This window comes from Passer montanus, unplaced genomic scaffold, assembly GCF_014805655.1.
Source record: "Passer montanus isolate IOZ18808 unplaced genomic scaffold, ASM1480565v1 scaffold2, whole genome shotgun sequence".
Taxonomy (NCBI): domain Eukaryota; kingdom Metazoa; phylum Chordata; class Aves; order Passeriformes; family Passeridae; genus Passer; species Passer montanus.
This window is the reverse complement of record NW_024366591.1, coordinates 2,866,917-2,882,396: the sequence shown is the minus strand read 5'-3', so window position 1 is coordinate 2,882,396 and position 15,480 is coordinate 2,866,917. Positions and strand designations below refer to the sequence as shown.

General features: G+C 36.8%; 1 protein-coding gene across 3 annotated transcripts in view; it reads left to right on the top strand.

Moving 5' to 3' along the window:
• SOX6 (SRY-box transcription factor 6) overlaps positions 1-15,480 on the top strand; it is a 375,549-nt gene that overhangs the window by 49,256 nt on the left and 310,813 nt on the right. For all 3 annotated transcript variants that reach the window (XM_039707456.1, XM_039707454.1, XM_039707455.1), the window contains exon 2: positions 5,726-5,796. The gene's annotated coding sequence lies outside the window, so the exon portion shown is untranslated. The remainder of the gene's footprint in view (positions 1-5,725; positions 5,797-15,480) is intronic.

Here is a 15,480-nt window from a genome sequence, read left to right as displayed (position 1 = left end):
ACATGGTGAGAGGATAGTTGAGGCCCAGGGAGAGACAGAAACAGAAAAAGAAGAGGAAAAAAAAAGGCCAAATATGATAGTGCAGGTCAATGCCAATGCTGCCCTTTTGGTCTTGGTCTGATTTCCACAGGGGCGTGACCAAAGTGGCTCTTTGCAGAGTGACCCTCGTGTCACTTCCAAGTCACATCCTCTGCAGCCCACGGTTTCTCCAGGCGTAGAGGGTAACTCTGGAGCTGCAGTTTGGATCTGCTGTAGAGCTCTCTCTGTACTTATTACATCCTTCCTCCTAACAGCAAGGGTTTCTTGTGTTTGGAATCCTGCTCATACTTCTTGGGGCTTGCAGTGCTGTAACTTTTCAGTCAGGGCTCAATTGACCTACAGCACATGGATGGGCTCATGAAATGCTACAGAAACAGGCCTGTTGTGAGAGCTTCCTCTGTTTCCTTTAATCCAGTCCTACTGATCAGGAACACCCTGGCCCGTGGTTGTGAAAAGGCCGTGCAGCTCACCAGGAGCTCAGAGGTGCTTTTTGTGTCCCAGCACACCGTGTGAGTGGCAGTGGGCTGGCGCAGGAACTCCAGGGAAATTTGAGTCCCTTGATGTGGGAGCAGGCAGCCAGCAGCGTTTACCACCTTTCCCCAGGCAACAGAGGAGGCTTGTGCTGTCTGCAGCCGATGAGTTATAACTGGAGTTCCTCCTCTCCCTTCGGCCTTCCAAGCAGCGTGGTGTATGTCTTGTGGTTCTTATCTGCTCGAAAGTATGCACACAGAGCTTATCAGATCTGGAATGCTAGCACCCTGCCTTTTATATGAAGCAATAAATGCATATTTAGGTATTGCTTTCATCTGCACGGTGAATTAGATGTTTTTGGTGTTTTCAAGTGTAATTTTAGTGGTAGATGTAATAATGCATTTAAATTAGTTGTTGGAGATATGCAATACTTTTTTTTCATGAAAATCCTTTTTAGGCTTCAGCTGATGCTACGTTATGAAGTGATACTACATATATTTTGTATTCTGTGCTCATGTCCTGTAATCATTGGATGCTTTACAGATCTGCAAGCAGACAGAACAGAAACCTTCCTGAATTGCCTGTTGAAGACATTTACACAATAACACAATTATTTGTTAAAGCAGACATGATAAGGAGTTTTTATAGCCAGTTATACAATGTAACACTGCCAGGTAATGTGCCACTACTGAGTGACACCCTTTTGGGAAAGACAGGGAACCACTGTCTGTGGAGTCTGGCAAAAGTGGTGATGTTTATGGGGTTCCTTTTTTTAAGAGGTAGTGTACAGAAACACCATCACTGTATGTGTTTGTTGACATGTTTTTTGTAGGCAGATGTGAGGTTGCTCTAAACTGGAAGTCGTGTAGTTTACGTAAGTGCTAACCAGAGCTAAACTGGATTAGAGTGGGTTTGTGGCCAGTCATCTCCAAGTGTGGGCAGAGTGAGCTCATATCTCCCTGCAGAACTGTGGAGATGAAGCCTATTTTAGGTACTTCTTTTGAGCCTCTTTTCTGTAATAATGACATCACAGCTTCTGGGGTGTAGAATTGTAAAGCACCACTGCTACAGAGGGAAGAAATACTAGCTCCTTTTTGTGTGTAAGGAGCTGGGAAGCACAAAGCAACTTCTGATGAAGGTTGAGCAGAAAATCTGTAACAAAAGCATCAACGGAGTACAGAGCTTTGGAGAGCAATTTTTACACCGTGTGTGCTGTGGCTCTTAGCTCCCTGTGATGCAATGTGTGTTTTAAAATGACCACTTGTGCAACAGGTGGTGTGCTTTGATTCCTTTTTTTGATGGATCATTTGACTGCAATCTCTGTTAGGTAGTACAAAATTCCAAATGAAGATCAATGCAGAGGGACTATTTTAAAATGCAAAGCAATAGGGAAACAATGTGGTAGTTACTTTGGTTTTGATTTGGTTGGGTTTTTTTGTTTTTTGTTTGCTTATTGGTTTGGGTTTCTTTTTTTTTAAATTTTTTTTTTTGAGCTATGCATAGAATGAAGAAGAGCAGAGATTTTGAGAAAGAAGCCAGCAAAGGCAATAAAATACAATCCTTGAGTGTTTGAACAGGAGTGAAACAAAGGGAAGCTAGCAGGAATATGCTGGTAGTGGTTAATTACTGCATTTGCTTTCCTGTTTCAAAATGATCATGTATGAAGAATATTCTGTGTGTAAGTGAAAAATTTTTCATTGAACCATCTCGAAAGTGTCCTTTACCTGAATGAAGATTTTTAGAAATCCAGTTGAAAGGTTTTCCTTACAATTAGCCTACTGCCTCCTTCATTTTTGTGATTGTGTCTAGACACTTATATGTCATTAATGATGCTTTAATTGTAAAATATTGCACATTTAAGGGTGTGAAATTGCTATGTGATTCAGGCCCTAAATGTGTAGTTTCATTTCCATATTATTCCTTTTTCTCATTTCACATTATGCTATAATTCTGAAAATAGTTTTTTAACAGTTTTTAAATGATACATATTTTAGTCCCAGCAGCCCACAATGATAGGCCACATTCTCAAATGATATAACATGATGCCATGCATTTTACTAAATGACTGCTTCCATTTTTTGCTTCCAGGCTTCCTTCGTGCTCACTGGTGACTGTGCACAGAAAATACAGGCTACCTGTAGATGCTCTACCTTAGAAGAATCAGAATATTTTAATTAAGGATTTTTTAAAATTAGAATTTTTTTTGAAGACTGAGACCTATGGGAATTATTAAGAGTTGACTGGGTGAAAATATGACTATTTTATAACTGAAATTTGGCTTTTTATGGACTTTTCATAACTCGTAGGGTAAACAGGTTCCTACTGTCATTTAGTGATGTTTATAATCCATTTTATGTCCAGTGCTGGTGCCAATACGTGCTTGCATGACAAGCCAAGGCTTAGCTGTTTAAAAACTGAGTTATTTTGAAGGATTTTGTTAAATTGTTGGATGACTATGTATTATTCTTAGGTCAATGAGACGTGGTTACCTTTACTAACTTTATAGCAAAGCTGCCTGAAATCCGAGTGTAAATTTCTCTTACAGCTATTTTCCCCCCCTTTCATAGTGGCATTGGGAGAGCAAGTCTTTAATAAGGATGGTAGCGATCTTCTAAACATGCAGAAATTGCAGGCATTCAGAATGTTTTGAAAGCATTTCAACTGCAAAATATCTGAGTGAAATTTCTGGTGGGATTTGTACCAGTTAAAACTACAGAATACTTTAAAGACAATTTTGTCCTTGTATATGTTTATGCAACAGATCTTCACCTGTGTGGTCACCTGCAGTTCAATTCGAGACTTCTTAAGTGAAAATGGTTTGAGCTAATAGAATAATTTTTTATCCATGTTGTGATGTTAGTATTTGATGGACAGAAAGTTTTCTTTCTTTTCTTTTCTTCTTTTCTATGTGGATAAGAAAATGGGCTTTATTTTCAGTTTAAGAAAAAGCACTTGGGCATCTAAAAAGAATAAAAGTGATGACAGCTATAGAATAGAGGAGTACAGGTGTAAGAGAGGAAAAATTAGTTAGCAACCTCTCAGTCTAATTAGGTCATATGGTTCATGTGTCTGTGTGTTAGCTATATTTTCTTTCTTTTGTGCAAGGGACTGTGCAAGGTAAAATGAGTCCAGGCAGTAAGAAAAATATATTTTTGTCCATGTAAACTCTAGATACCTTATACCTGAATTGTCACTGTGAATAACTTTCTGGTAGATTAGCCTGTTTTCAGCATTTTCCTTGAACTCTGCTTGTGTTGGTAGACCATGGGTATTACTGAACCCTTCCTGGACTGCACTGTTTTATTAAATTTCCTAAGGCAAAGTAGTTGAAGGAAAAGTTGGTTTTGTACAGGCTACTGAATGCAACAGACACCTCAGCTCTGATGAGCCCATTTTGAACAGACTGGGCTCTTCAGGGTTGGGCTATTTTCCCCCACCCTGCCCAGCTCCATAATGGATAAGCCTGCAGCTGATTCACAGTTCTGAGGTGTTATCTGAGCAACAAGCCTTCCTTGGCTCGGGATCACTGGATTCAGCTAGCCCTCTTCTGCCTTCTCCCTCACTTGCACTGTTGCTGTAGGAATTAAGGCTTCACATACCTATTGTTCTTCAGGATTTTTTACCAAACTGAATTTTTTCCCTGGTCGTTTACCAGAGTGCTAAAGCTAAGTTTAAAATTTTGTATGTTTAACCTTTCCCCCCAATTGCTTGCCCAGAATAAAGGTTTGGTGCTTTGTTCCTAAATTCTCAACATGAGGTGGTGTGCATTAAAGTGTATTTATACTTTCAGATTAATTAACTCTGACCTTATGAACCACTGTCCTTGTTTAATTGGTGGCTCCAAAGCACACTAATGGCATAAATCAGCTGATAATGAGATTCAGACTTGCTTTTAAAATATATAATAACAACACTGCATTGATAGAGCAAATGAGATTTGTTGACTCTCTGTTGGTATTACAGGAGAGAAGACACAATTAAATGTGTACTTTCAGGATGGGGGAGGGCTTGGTTGGAATGAATAATATGCACTTCAGGGTGGGTGTATGAAATAAGGAGGATATTCTGCATCAAGATAAGTTTGGTATTCTCTCCTTGTCTCTAGGCACTGTGCAGTACTGGCTGGTGCACTTTAGGATACAGAAATGTTGTGGGAAGGTGTTTCTTAAAGATTACTGGGGGCTAAGAAAAATGACAATTTCATCTTTAAATATAGTTACATGTTTTTAAACTGAGCTTACACCCACTGTTTTATGAACTGCAAATTAATCAGATAGCTCCCAGAGAACAAAAAGGTTTTGACCTAAACTAGTTGCCCAGGCTCCATTACTATTTTCAGTTTAATGTTACCCATATCCATCCTCACATTTTGGAAAGAAAACAAGGGCTGTGCAACAAAGTTTCTTTGTTTTGCTAAGAACTAAAAATGTGCTGTATGTAGACCAAACAATAAAAATAAACTACTGAACTACCTTCTAATGCATGGGGGTTCTGGAGAGAGGAAACCATGGATATTTAGAGGCATAAAGTGAGTCATTGTGCTAGTTAAAGAATTTTATAAGGCGAGCTCTGTGGGTTTGAGTTGCATCTGTTACCTTTCCAACTAGAACTAAGGGGTATGCAGGAAAAAGAATGTTGGATTTAATCATGCCTTATAGTGACTGCATTGTACTTAGGCTAAGCTTCTAACTGGAATCTAGACCATAAGAGAACAAAATCGTTAGTCTTTCTTCTTTGTATAGGTTTTGCCTTAGATGGGTTCCAATTAAATGACCTAAACAATAATATTATACCAGGTAAGCTGCAAAATGCTGTTAACAAACTACTTAAATTAAAAAAAAAAAGTAATAAGTGTTCTGTAACACTTGAGAACATAAAAAAAGAAAAATCTCCAAGCCAGAAACCCCCTCACAGCTATTTTCCTTATTAAAAGATAACCATGCTTGCATTTATGACAGTTCTTAGAAGCCATAATGGACTGGGTTGCTATGGTGTGAGATGCAGAACAATGAAATAATTGTTTCTGTTGGTATTGGCTTCCTGGAAACAAATTCTGTGTAAATTACTTGGCTGAAAGTGTGACAACAGTCTTGTGTTCTGTTTCATTTGGTTCATGTTTAAAAATCGTAACTATTTTATAACAATAAAAAAAGTAACATTTATCAGTTCTGGCCTTTCTTTTGTTTCAACTTTTTTTTTCCTTTTATATTTTCAGGTCAGTTTCATGAATTCAAAAGCAACTTACCAGTGATTTCTGGGAGCTGGGGCTGATTTTCTTGTGTATTTGTAAGTACTTATTCTTTTCCCTGTTATGTGCATCTTTCTAATATTCTTTTAATATGGGGAATGGAAGAAATTTTGAAATGTCACTGTTGTATTGCAGTTTTAGCACGTTCATTTAGCAAGAATTTGACCTCACTACTTTTAAACTTTTAGTAGATTTTTTCTGCTGCCAACTTAAACTTCTGCTATTCAGAGGAGCTACAAATACTGAATTAACAGTAAATATTATTATTTCAAGCTTTATTTTGGTTTTTGTAATAATAATGATGGGAGAACAGCTTACACTAACACATGAATGGTGGCACTTGCTAACGACACTACTGCATCATGTTTTTGCAAACAAAAATAATTTGTAGGAAAGAACTGGGGCTGTAACTCAAGGCAGACAGGACTTTTAGGGGAAATGCTCTGTGGTGTTATTGAGGAAACACTAGGATGACCAGTATCTGCTGAACTAGGAATACATTTTTGTATGTCTTAGAGAAATCTGGCCTTTATGGTTTCAGCAAAACTGTGGTCATTGAGCCCACAGTTCAGGAACATGTTTGAGAGTATGCCCAAGCTGAGATACATCAAATGGGGCTACACTTAAACAGAAATGCTTTGAGAAAGGGAAAGCCAGAGGAGAGGATCAGGAGGAAGATAGTTATTCATGAAACAAATAGAAAGCTTTCAGAATTGCTGTTTTGGATGGTTTTTTAGTCAAGTATAATAAGGAAAATCTAATGGGCCCTAGACTTGACATGATATAAATTATTGCAATACCTCACGTATGATGTAGTATAAATAAAACCAATCTATGCAGCTTGTTCTCTTAAGTCACAAATATAGTTTATGAATAAATATTTATTCAATCATTTGTGGAAAAAGATGTTCACAAAACTGCATTCATCAGGGAAAAATATGGTTGGTTCTCTTCTCAATGTGGAAATGTGTTCAATTTGTACTAACCCTTCCTCTTTACAAATGTTCATTTTCACATATGGTTTTGCTATTCTATTTGCATTTTCCTTCATTTACAGGTCAGCATTTTTTAAAAATGAACATTCTCAGTCAGAGATAAAGAAAATATTATCAAATAAGATAAACAGTTTTAAACCAAGTATTACCATTGAAAAATAGTTCTGAGAAGGCAATATAAAGTGATTACTGAATTGAGAGTGAGGAATTTATGTTCTTTCTGGCTTTGCTACTGCTTACTTTTGTTAAGGAATCAGTTTATTTTCATTTTCTTTTTCATAAATAGAAATAGTAATATATTAATCTATACAAAGAGTAGCTCTTTATACCCCAACATAGGGCACACTTTCTAAGGAAAAGGAAGATTTCCAAAGAGTAAATTCAGTGGTAGTTTCATGGTGACATTTTTGTGTACCAAGCTAATTGGGTCAGAAGTTGTAAGTACTGTTCAGTTCGTGCAAATGTAGCATTAAAAACATAAAAAATGCTTTAGTAATTATGTTTTGGGCTGCTGGTCTGAGTCCTTCTCTTCTCGACTGACATCAACAAAGATCTGCAGTAAAGTGACATAAAAAAGTACTTTGAAAACCATCCTTGTGTTCAGGTCAATCCAGTAAGTATCTAAACTTGCAGGAGAGGTCTGGGCTGCTTTGGTCACGCCCCTGCACGCTGGCTGCTGCAGGGAAGGCTCATGGCACAGCTAAGACACCTCACATATTTTGGCCATGAGAGCTGGAACCTGGTTCAGCCGCCTGAGCATCGAAGCTGAGGTGATGGCTGCATGAAAGGATGAGCCACAGCCTGGCCTGTCACTGGTGTCCTCTGCAACCCAGACCTCAGTCACAGTGACATGAATGCTGGGGAGAAGCCAACGCCGTGCTGACTGTTCTTCTCTGCTTAAGTGACTCATTCTAGTGTTTAGCACCATATATCTAGAAACATATGCTAACCTTAAGTTCACATAAACTGAAAATAAAATGAAATGTAGGAGGTACAGCTGATGGATTCAGCCCTGTGTTTCTTCACATACTGAGAAAAGTATAGCTTCTGCAGTAATACAGGCTTAGATCTTAAATAATTTCTATTGTACCTCTCCAAACTTACAAATATTCTGTACGTGAGTTAGGCAGATACAGATTCTTATTATGGACTATGCACAATGCCAAAATGAGACTGATAAACAAATAGGACAGGCTTTTCCATTTAAAGACTTTATTTCTGCAAATACTTATGCATGTGAGCTGACCATGGAAGCTGATGGACTCAGGATCCTGAAGCTGAACAAACAGGAGGAGGTGGGAACTTTGGGGGTTGGCGTGGAACACAAGAAGTTTGCTTGTATAAGGGGTTTTGAGAATAAATTCTAAGCAGTATTTAAAAAATGCTAATGAGAAGTGTACACCTTTTTCATGTTATGCTGTAATATTTGGGCATGTTTTCGTGGCGTGTTTGTTTGATCTGTACTCCAAAGGGAAGGAGTGCAGATCAGTGCAGGGAAGATTGATCTTTGAAACTCTGCATATTTTTATATGGGAATACAGCAGGATCAGCTAAATGCTGCTATAGGTCTATACCAAAGCTATTTCAACCAGGGGCTATAATAATTTTTTCCTCAAATTTTTGAAAGTTTTGTCATAGATACATTCTGCTGTAACATGTAATTACTTCGATCATCCAGTTCAGGCAACTTTGGGATTTTTTGGTCATATTTGGCTAGTTTTGTTCAGGGGAAAACAGGATTGATGATTCATACAAAAGTAAATTTCATGGAAAATGTGACATTTGTGCTTTTGTTTTATGCCCACAGAGTAATTGTCCTAACTAAAGGTTACCTTTTTTCAAGAATGTGGTTTTAACGTGGTTTAATTTATTTAATTGTTCTTCTCAAGTAGGTTTGTCCAGTAGTAAATTGCAATAGTTATTTAAATATATAAATGGTAAAAGAAATATAATTTTGATAACACAGCATTTAAACCCAACTTTGCTTGTACATCAGCAATTAGATACATCTTGTTTCTAGCAGTTCAGTTTCTGTATAAACATTTTATTGTGGCTTGGCTACAATGTGAAAACACTGACAGAGTGAGAAAAATAAAACCTGAAAGGACGGGTGTTAAAGCCCATGAAACTTCAGTGTCTTGAGCTCTATAGTGAAAAACCTGTGTTGAAAGCATGGCAAAAAATATAATTGTGTTTGGGAATAAAATAAATTTTTTTTGAAAACCAACAACAGGATTTTTATTTTAAGAAGGTTTGAGAACAAAGCCAGAAACTCTTAGGGAAGACACACATGCACACACATTATGACACAACACAACTGACATTATAAGTAGGTAAATTTTATCTTTTCAAACACTTACTCTAATCAGCATATTAACAGAAGCATGCTTCGCTTCAAACTCAATATTTGATATTTTTCCCCAATCTTATTTTTAAGGCAACATTTATACTTTTTTTTGTTTAATTTGGACTGTTTCTATTTACACCATGGAGCATCTGACCAAACAGATTTGTGCTTTGTATTTCTACCAGCTTATTTAAAAGGAGAAAATTATTTAATTGTGAATATTTGAATAATAAAGTCAAAGAAAGCACAGCTTATTTAGAGCAAGTGAAGACACATGTTTTTGGTACTGTTACCTTATGGTTTTAATTGATAACATGTGATGTTCTACTGAATTACAGTTAACATATTTGGTAAAATATATGCTCTCCACTTTCCACAAAAACAATATACTGAACCCAAGTCTCAAAAATTGATCTCCACTTTTCTTTTCACAAGGCAGGGTGTTAATCAGCATTTTGGTCAAGGAGATGTTTGCCAGCTTATAACATATCCCTTTCTATAAAGAGCTGAATGTTTCAAAGTTCCTATTAAGGTAGCACAGTGATGCCTAACTAGAATTGCTGTGGCTGCAGCATCCATACTCTTTTGGCATGAGTGAGCTGCAGGTACCAGAGGCCTTCATCCTCCCCTGCATCCTTTCCAGCTGACATTAGGACAGACTAATGTAAAATAATCTGGTTGAACCATCATTTAACTAGGCCTCAGAAATTTGAAGCTCTGTTTTCCTGGGTTTATTTTATAAATGGTGAATATAAAATAGATTTCTCATGGAACCCTCTCTTGCTGTTTTTATGTAAGGTTGCAACACACAGATTTTCTAGGAAGCAACAAATTTCCAGTATATAACATGCAGTGTAAATAAATAAAAAGAAGACACCTGCCTTGGAGAATTTTTTTTGGTCTGAGAATAATTTCCTAAATGTACATATTTTAGATGTTCTTAAGAGACAGTAAATTGAGTAGAAAGAAAATGGAAGCGGGAAAAGCATTTCTTTGTACTCAGCTAAAACCTGGTGAGTGAGGAGCTGATGGATTAATTGTTGCATCCATCTGGAGTTTTGTAGCTGTACCTGAAGAGAGGAATGTGTGGGGAAAGGACACAAGGGGAGGGAAAGGTGGCTGAGCCACCCCTTTGCTAAGAACAGGACGGAGCTCAAATATCAAAAGTTCCATTTGTTTTTCAGTATCTGAAGTTCTCTTCCCAGCCTGTGCTTCCAGCTGGGATGTCTGATGGACTCCCCTGTGTGATTTTATCCCAAGCTGTTTGGTTGTGGGAGGTCACCTAGGGACTTTAATTCTAATAGAAGGAAAGTCTGTTGCCTGATGCTGGCACAGAAACCTGCTCCTCTCTGAGTTCCCCTTTACCTTCTGAGTGCAGCAGACATTATTTTGGCTGCTCCTCTGCTGACCATGCAGGCTGTTTCTTGGTAATAAGTAAACAAATAAATAAGCACACAGAATACTTGTATTGTGAAAGCATTGTATTAATTTCTGACAGTTTTTCTTATAATAAACAAATAGTGCACTTAAGCTGCATTTGGGAGTTTGATATTTAGCGTAGCACAGAAATCTCCTTCAGTTCTTTAGGAGGAATGAAATGATGGCACAAGAGAAAATACACAAAATAACAATTTTAATTCACATAAACCCAAGGGGTTTCAAGCTATGAGACTCTTTAGCAGTTACTGGAATGAGGACACCAGTGTGGGCAAGAGCACCATCCAACCAGCTCCTGACACATTGCACAAAGACAGGGGCCACACGTGTTTCTTTGTTTACTTTCTGATGAAAGTTGAACCACTGAGTGAAGCTGCTGCTAGAAATGCTTTTTCTTTTTCAAAGGGCTGTCATGCTCTGTATGTAAGCGGGGCTTCCTCGCTCTGCTGCTGCTCCATATGTGTGCTGGATGAGATCCGTGCAATGCACTACATCCATCTGCTGTCTAAAAACTCCTTTGCAAAAGTGCTAAGCAAGAAAATGCAAATCCTCATCCAAACAATTCTATATGCTGTTGAAGCTGGGAGAGTGGAATAGGAAGGATTTCTGTCAAGGAGCCCAATTAAGAATGCAGAAGCAAAGTACTTGCACAAATCCATACCTGGACAGGTTTTCAGCAAGGGATTGGCATTTAGAGAGACAAAATATTTCTGGAAGAAATGGTTGTTCATCACCAACCCCAAGTTTCTGGTAATTTAATAACTACAATGCAGCATCTCAGGAAAGCTGTAAAGAGAATTTTCTCTAAGCCATGCTGTGAGTAATAAATCACATACAGTATTTTTCATTTTACATAAATAAGACAAAGAATGTCTTATTCTAGAGTAGAGATGAACAATACCAACAGTTGATGTCAGCATTAACTTTTCAAATCATATTACTTACAAGGGAGAGGGTTATAAAGTGTCACCAGACAGCTTCATTTTCTCTCTGTCTTCCTAATGCCCATATACCAATGGCTGTTTGATTCATTTATTGACATAAAACAGAATTGCTTAGAACTAACCACTCATTCATCATAATCACAGTTACAAGAGAGAGCAGGGTAAGAGGTTAACTGCCTGCTAGATGTATCAAGATCTTTGGTATATACCAAAGCCTGACTTGATAGGAATCTGATAATGGTCTGCTGAAGGTAAAACATAAGTGTTAATAGCTAAATAAAAAAAATTGATAAAGCCTGTGCTGTAAAACACTCACATTTCTTAAGTTAATTAAAAAGTGCTGATCAAAGTGAAGCCCACATAAAAAATGTTACTTTAAGATATTAAAGATAAGATAAAATATAAAGGTCAGTTTTAAAAATAAGTGCATTTAAAAAAAAAAAATCCATTTTTTCCTTCTTGGTAATGCTTTAATTAATAATTAAAATACAAATAATTTGAAAATGTTAATTTTTTACTTTTAGTATTTTAAGTTCATGCACAGTGATGAGGAATTGATATTTTTGTATGTCTGCATTAACAAGACATTGAACAAAATCAATTTGAAGTAAGTGGGAGCAGCTTCTGTTCTTAATACATGCATGTGATGGATTCAGTAGTGTGTATCATAAAATATTCAAAGGCTACACTTAATTGTGTAAATATAATCCTGGCTCTGAAACTTGGTCTTAAAGATGCTCCCTGCAGGATCCAAAAAGCCCCAGGGAGTAATTAATCCAATTCTACAAAGCTAAAACAAAGCAGGTTACATCAGCTTTATCACTCACTTCAGCCTTTCCCAATGAAAGAGTTCACAAAGTGTAAAACTTCACTCAAAGTTGTTTTCAGGAGCTGACACTTGTTCTTGCAGAAGACCTAAAGTCTTGTAGGGCAGCAGAGTGAAGAGGAATGAGTAGCTGGCAAACTGGCTGTGTATAGGAAATTCCTACTTTAGCCTATCTTTTCTAGATTGCTTTACTAGTTTGGAATGTAACAGGCTTTTTTTAAAAAAGAATTGGTCAGTGGTATGACACAACTACAGTTGGATCTGCTGAAATGATCAGAGTAAAGCTCAGGAATCTGAAGCCAAGCATAGTAAGGTGAAAATCAAGTAAAAGTTACCCCTTATAATTAGCTACCTAAAGCTTGGGAGGTGTTTCTACAGCAGGCACAGGGGATCAGAAATGTAGTTTACTTCAGAGTGTAGAATATTAATTCTTGATTCTATTTCAGCAACACTTTTATGAACATCACATCAGGGAGCCCTTTGCCTTTCAGAGAAAGTGAAAATGTTCCAGAATTTACCTGATTTACTAAAAAATTCTGTGATGTCCATTTATTCATTCTTGCTTTACCTGTACTTCTGAGATATATTTTAGACTAGAGAACCGTACCTTAACAGCACACACACTATCAATTTGTTTAAAATAGGACATTTCCTCTTTTCTTTGTATGTCTTTTGGGTTTGTTTGTTCTCTTGACATTGTGTTTCTTTGTTCCATCTTCACCAAGTGATTACAGTTTGTGTAAAATCCAGCCCTGAATATAAATAGGGAGGTGTTTCTACAGCAGGCACAGGGGATCAGAAATGTAGTTTACTTCAGAGTGTAGAATATTAATTCTTGATTCTATTTCAGCAACACTTTTATGAACATCACATCAGGAAGCCCTTTGCCTTTCAGAAACAAATGAAAATGTTCCAGAATTTACCTGATTTACTAAAAAATTCTGTGATGTCCATTTATTCATTCTTGCTTTACCTGTACTTCTGAGATATATTTTAGACTAGAGAACCGTACCTTAACAGCACACACACTATCAATTTGTTTAAAATAGGACATTTCCTCTTTTCTTTGTATGTCTTTTGGGTTTGTTTGTTCTCTTGACATTGTGTTTCTTTGTTCCATCTTCACCAAGTGATTACAGTTTGTGTAAAATCCAGCCCTGAATATAAATAGCTGAAATTATTCTTTCTAAGATTCAAATTCTTATTTGTCAACACAAGGTTTCACGTCACTTTGCAGTTTCTTTGCACTTTGCACACAATATTTTTAAAGTATTGTTAGAATCTCTTAATTTTATGGAATATTTCCTCCTCCAAATCAAGATACAGATTTTAATATCAATTTTTGAAAAGCCATTTACCCTACAACCATATTGAATCTCCCCCACGCCCTAATTCATTCTTGCTTTACCTGTATTTCTGAAATATATTTTAGACTAGAGAACCCTACCTTAACAGCACACACACTATCAATTTGTTTAAAATAGGACATTTCCTCTTTTCTTTGTATGTCTTTTGGGTTTGTTTGTTCTCTTGACATTGTGTTTCTTTGTTCCATCTTCACCAAGTGATTACAGTTTGTGTAAAATCCAGCCCTGAATATAAATAGCTGAAATTATTCTTTCTAAGATTCAAATTCTTATTTGTCAACACAAGGTTTCACGTCACTTTGCAGTTTCTTTGCACTTTGCACACAATATTTTTAAAGTATTGTTAGAATCTCTTAATTTTATGGAATATTTCCTCCTCCAAATCAAGATACAGATTTTAATATCAATTTTTGAAAAGCCATTTACCCTACAACCATATTGAATCTCCCCCACGCCCTACATCCACTAAAGAGCAGTTATTAGAACTCTGATCCCATCTTGCTTGGGAAATTTTTTAACATTGACAGGTTATTGGCCTTTTAATTGATTGTACATTAAGGTAGCAGCCCACCCTAGCAACCAGTCCATATATTTCCTTACTGTGTTCACTAAAGCCTGAAAGGATGTCTGTGTTGGTAAATAGATTTGTGTTGAAAGGATTCCTTTGCCCAAAGATTTGCTTGATGCAAACTCTGGTATATTTACTCAGAAATATCAGATATTGCTTGCTGTCCACTCCAAGATTTTTCTGATTCATTATGGGAACCTAATATGTTCTTGGGTCTTGAAATGTGATAAAGAAACAAACAAACTGCATTTCTCATCCTTTGCAGCCCCATTCCTAAATAATCCCACCTGGGAGTTCACTATTACCGTCATCATGTCTGTGTATAATTTTTCTGTTAGTTGCTTGGTTTTTGATGTCTTCATTTTAAAGATATTTTTCTGTGGACATAACTTTCAGAGGATAATGAGGGAAGCATAACCACACACATTCAATTACATTTTTTGCTAAGTTCTTCAAAACTGTTGTAAGACCTGTATGCTCTTACTCCAGATTCCAGATTTGTACATTAGATAATATATATGAGTCCTCCTTTCAGGTCAACTTGAATAATGATGTAATTATGGAAAAATAACAATTTCTCTTCCTGTAATTTTTAAACTGAATTTATACATTCTGATTGCCACCGTTTGCATTATGGTTTTGTTTCATATTATGCAACATTGAGCAGTAAGTTATAACAATAATCAGTGTTGTGCACCTTTTAAAAAATTTAGGCAGAGTTCACACATTCAAAGAAAGTTGTTTTTTAAGACCTCACAGATTCTTGTACTTCACCCCAGAAACATGCTAACCTAGCCCTTTTTTTTTAATATTTTCCTCCCTTCTCTTTTTAATTCTGGTGTTTTGTTTCTGTCTGTGAATAAACTCCTTCATTCCTCCAAAACAGCCATCCCTTTGAGATGCCTGTTGTTCATGGGTTTTTCCTCACCCACCCACCTGCCATTAACTATTTGGTTACCACTTGAAATACTTCATCATCCAGATTCAAACTCATTGTCCCGTGGCCATTGTTGCTTAGCAGAACACCCATGCTTGCTTTCTACACAAACACACACACAAATTAATAACTGAGTGGAACTCCTCCTCCTCTGTGCTCCAGAAGGAGCTGCTCCAAAAAGAAGCCATTTATAGTATCAATAAGCTGCTTCTCCAAACCATGTACAGATGTGTTATTCAACCAGTTAATATTGGGGTAGTTAAAATCACCCATTATTATTTTTCTGGCAGATTTTGCCACT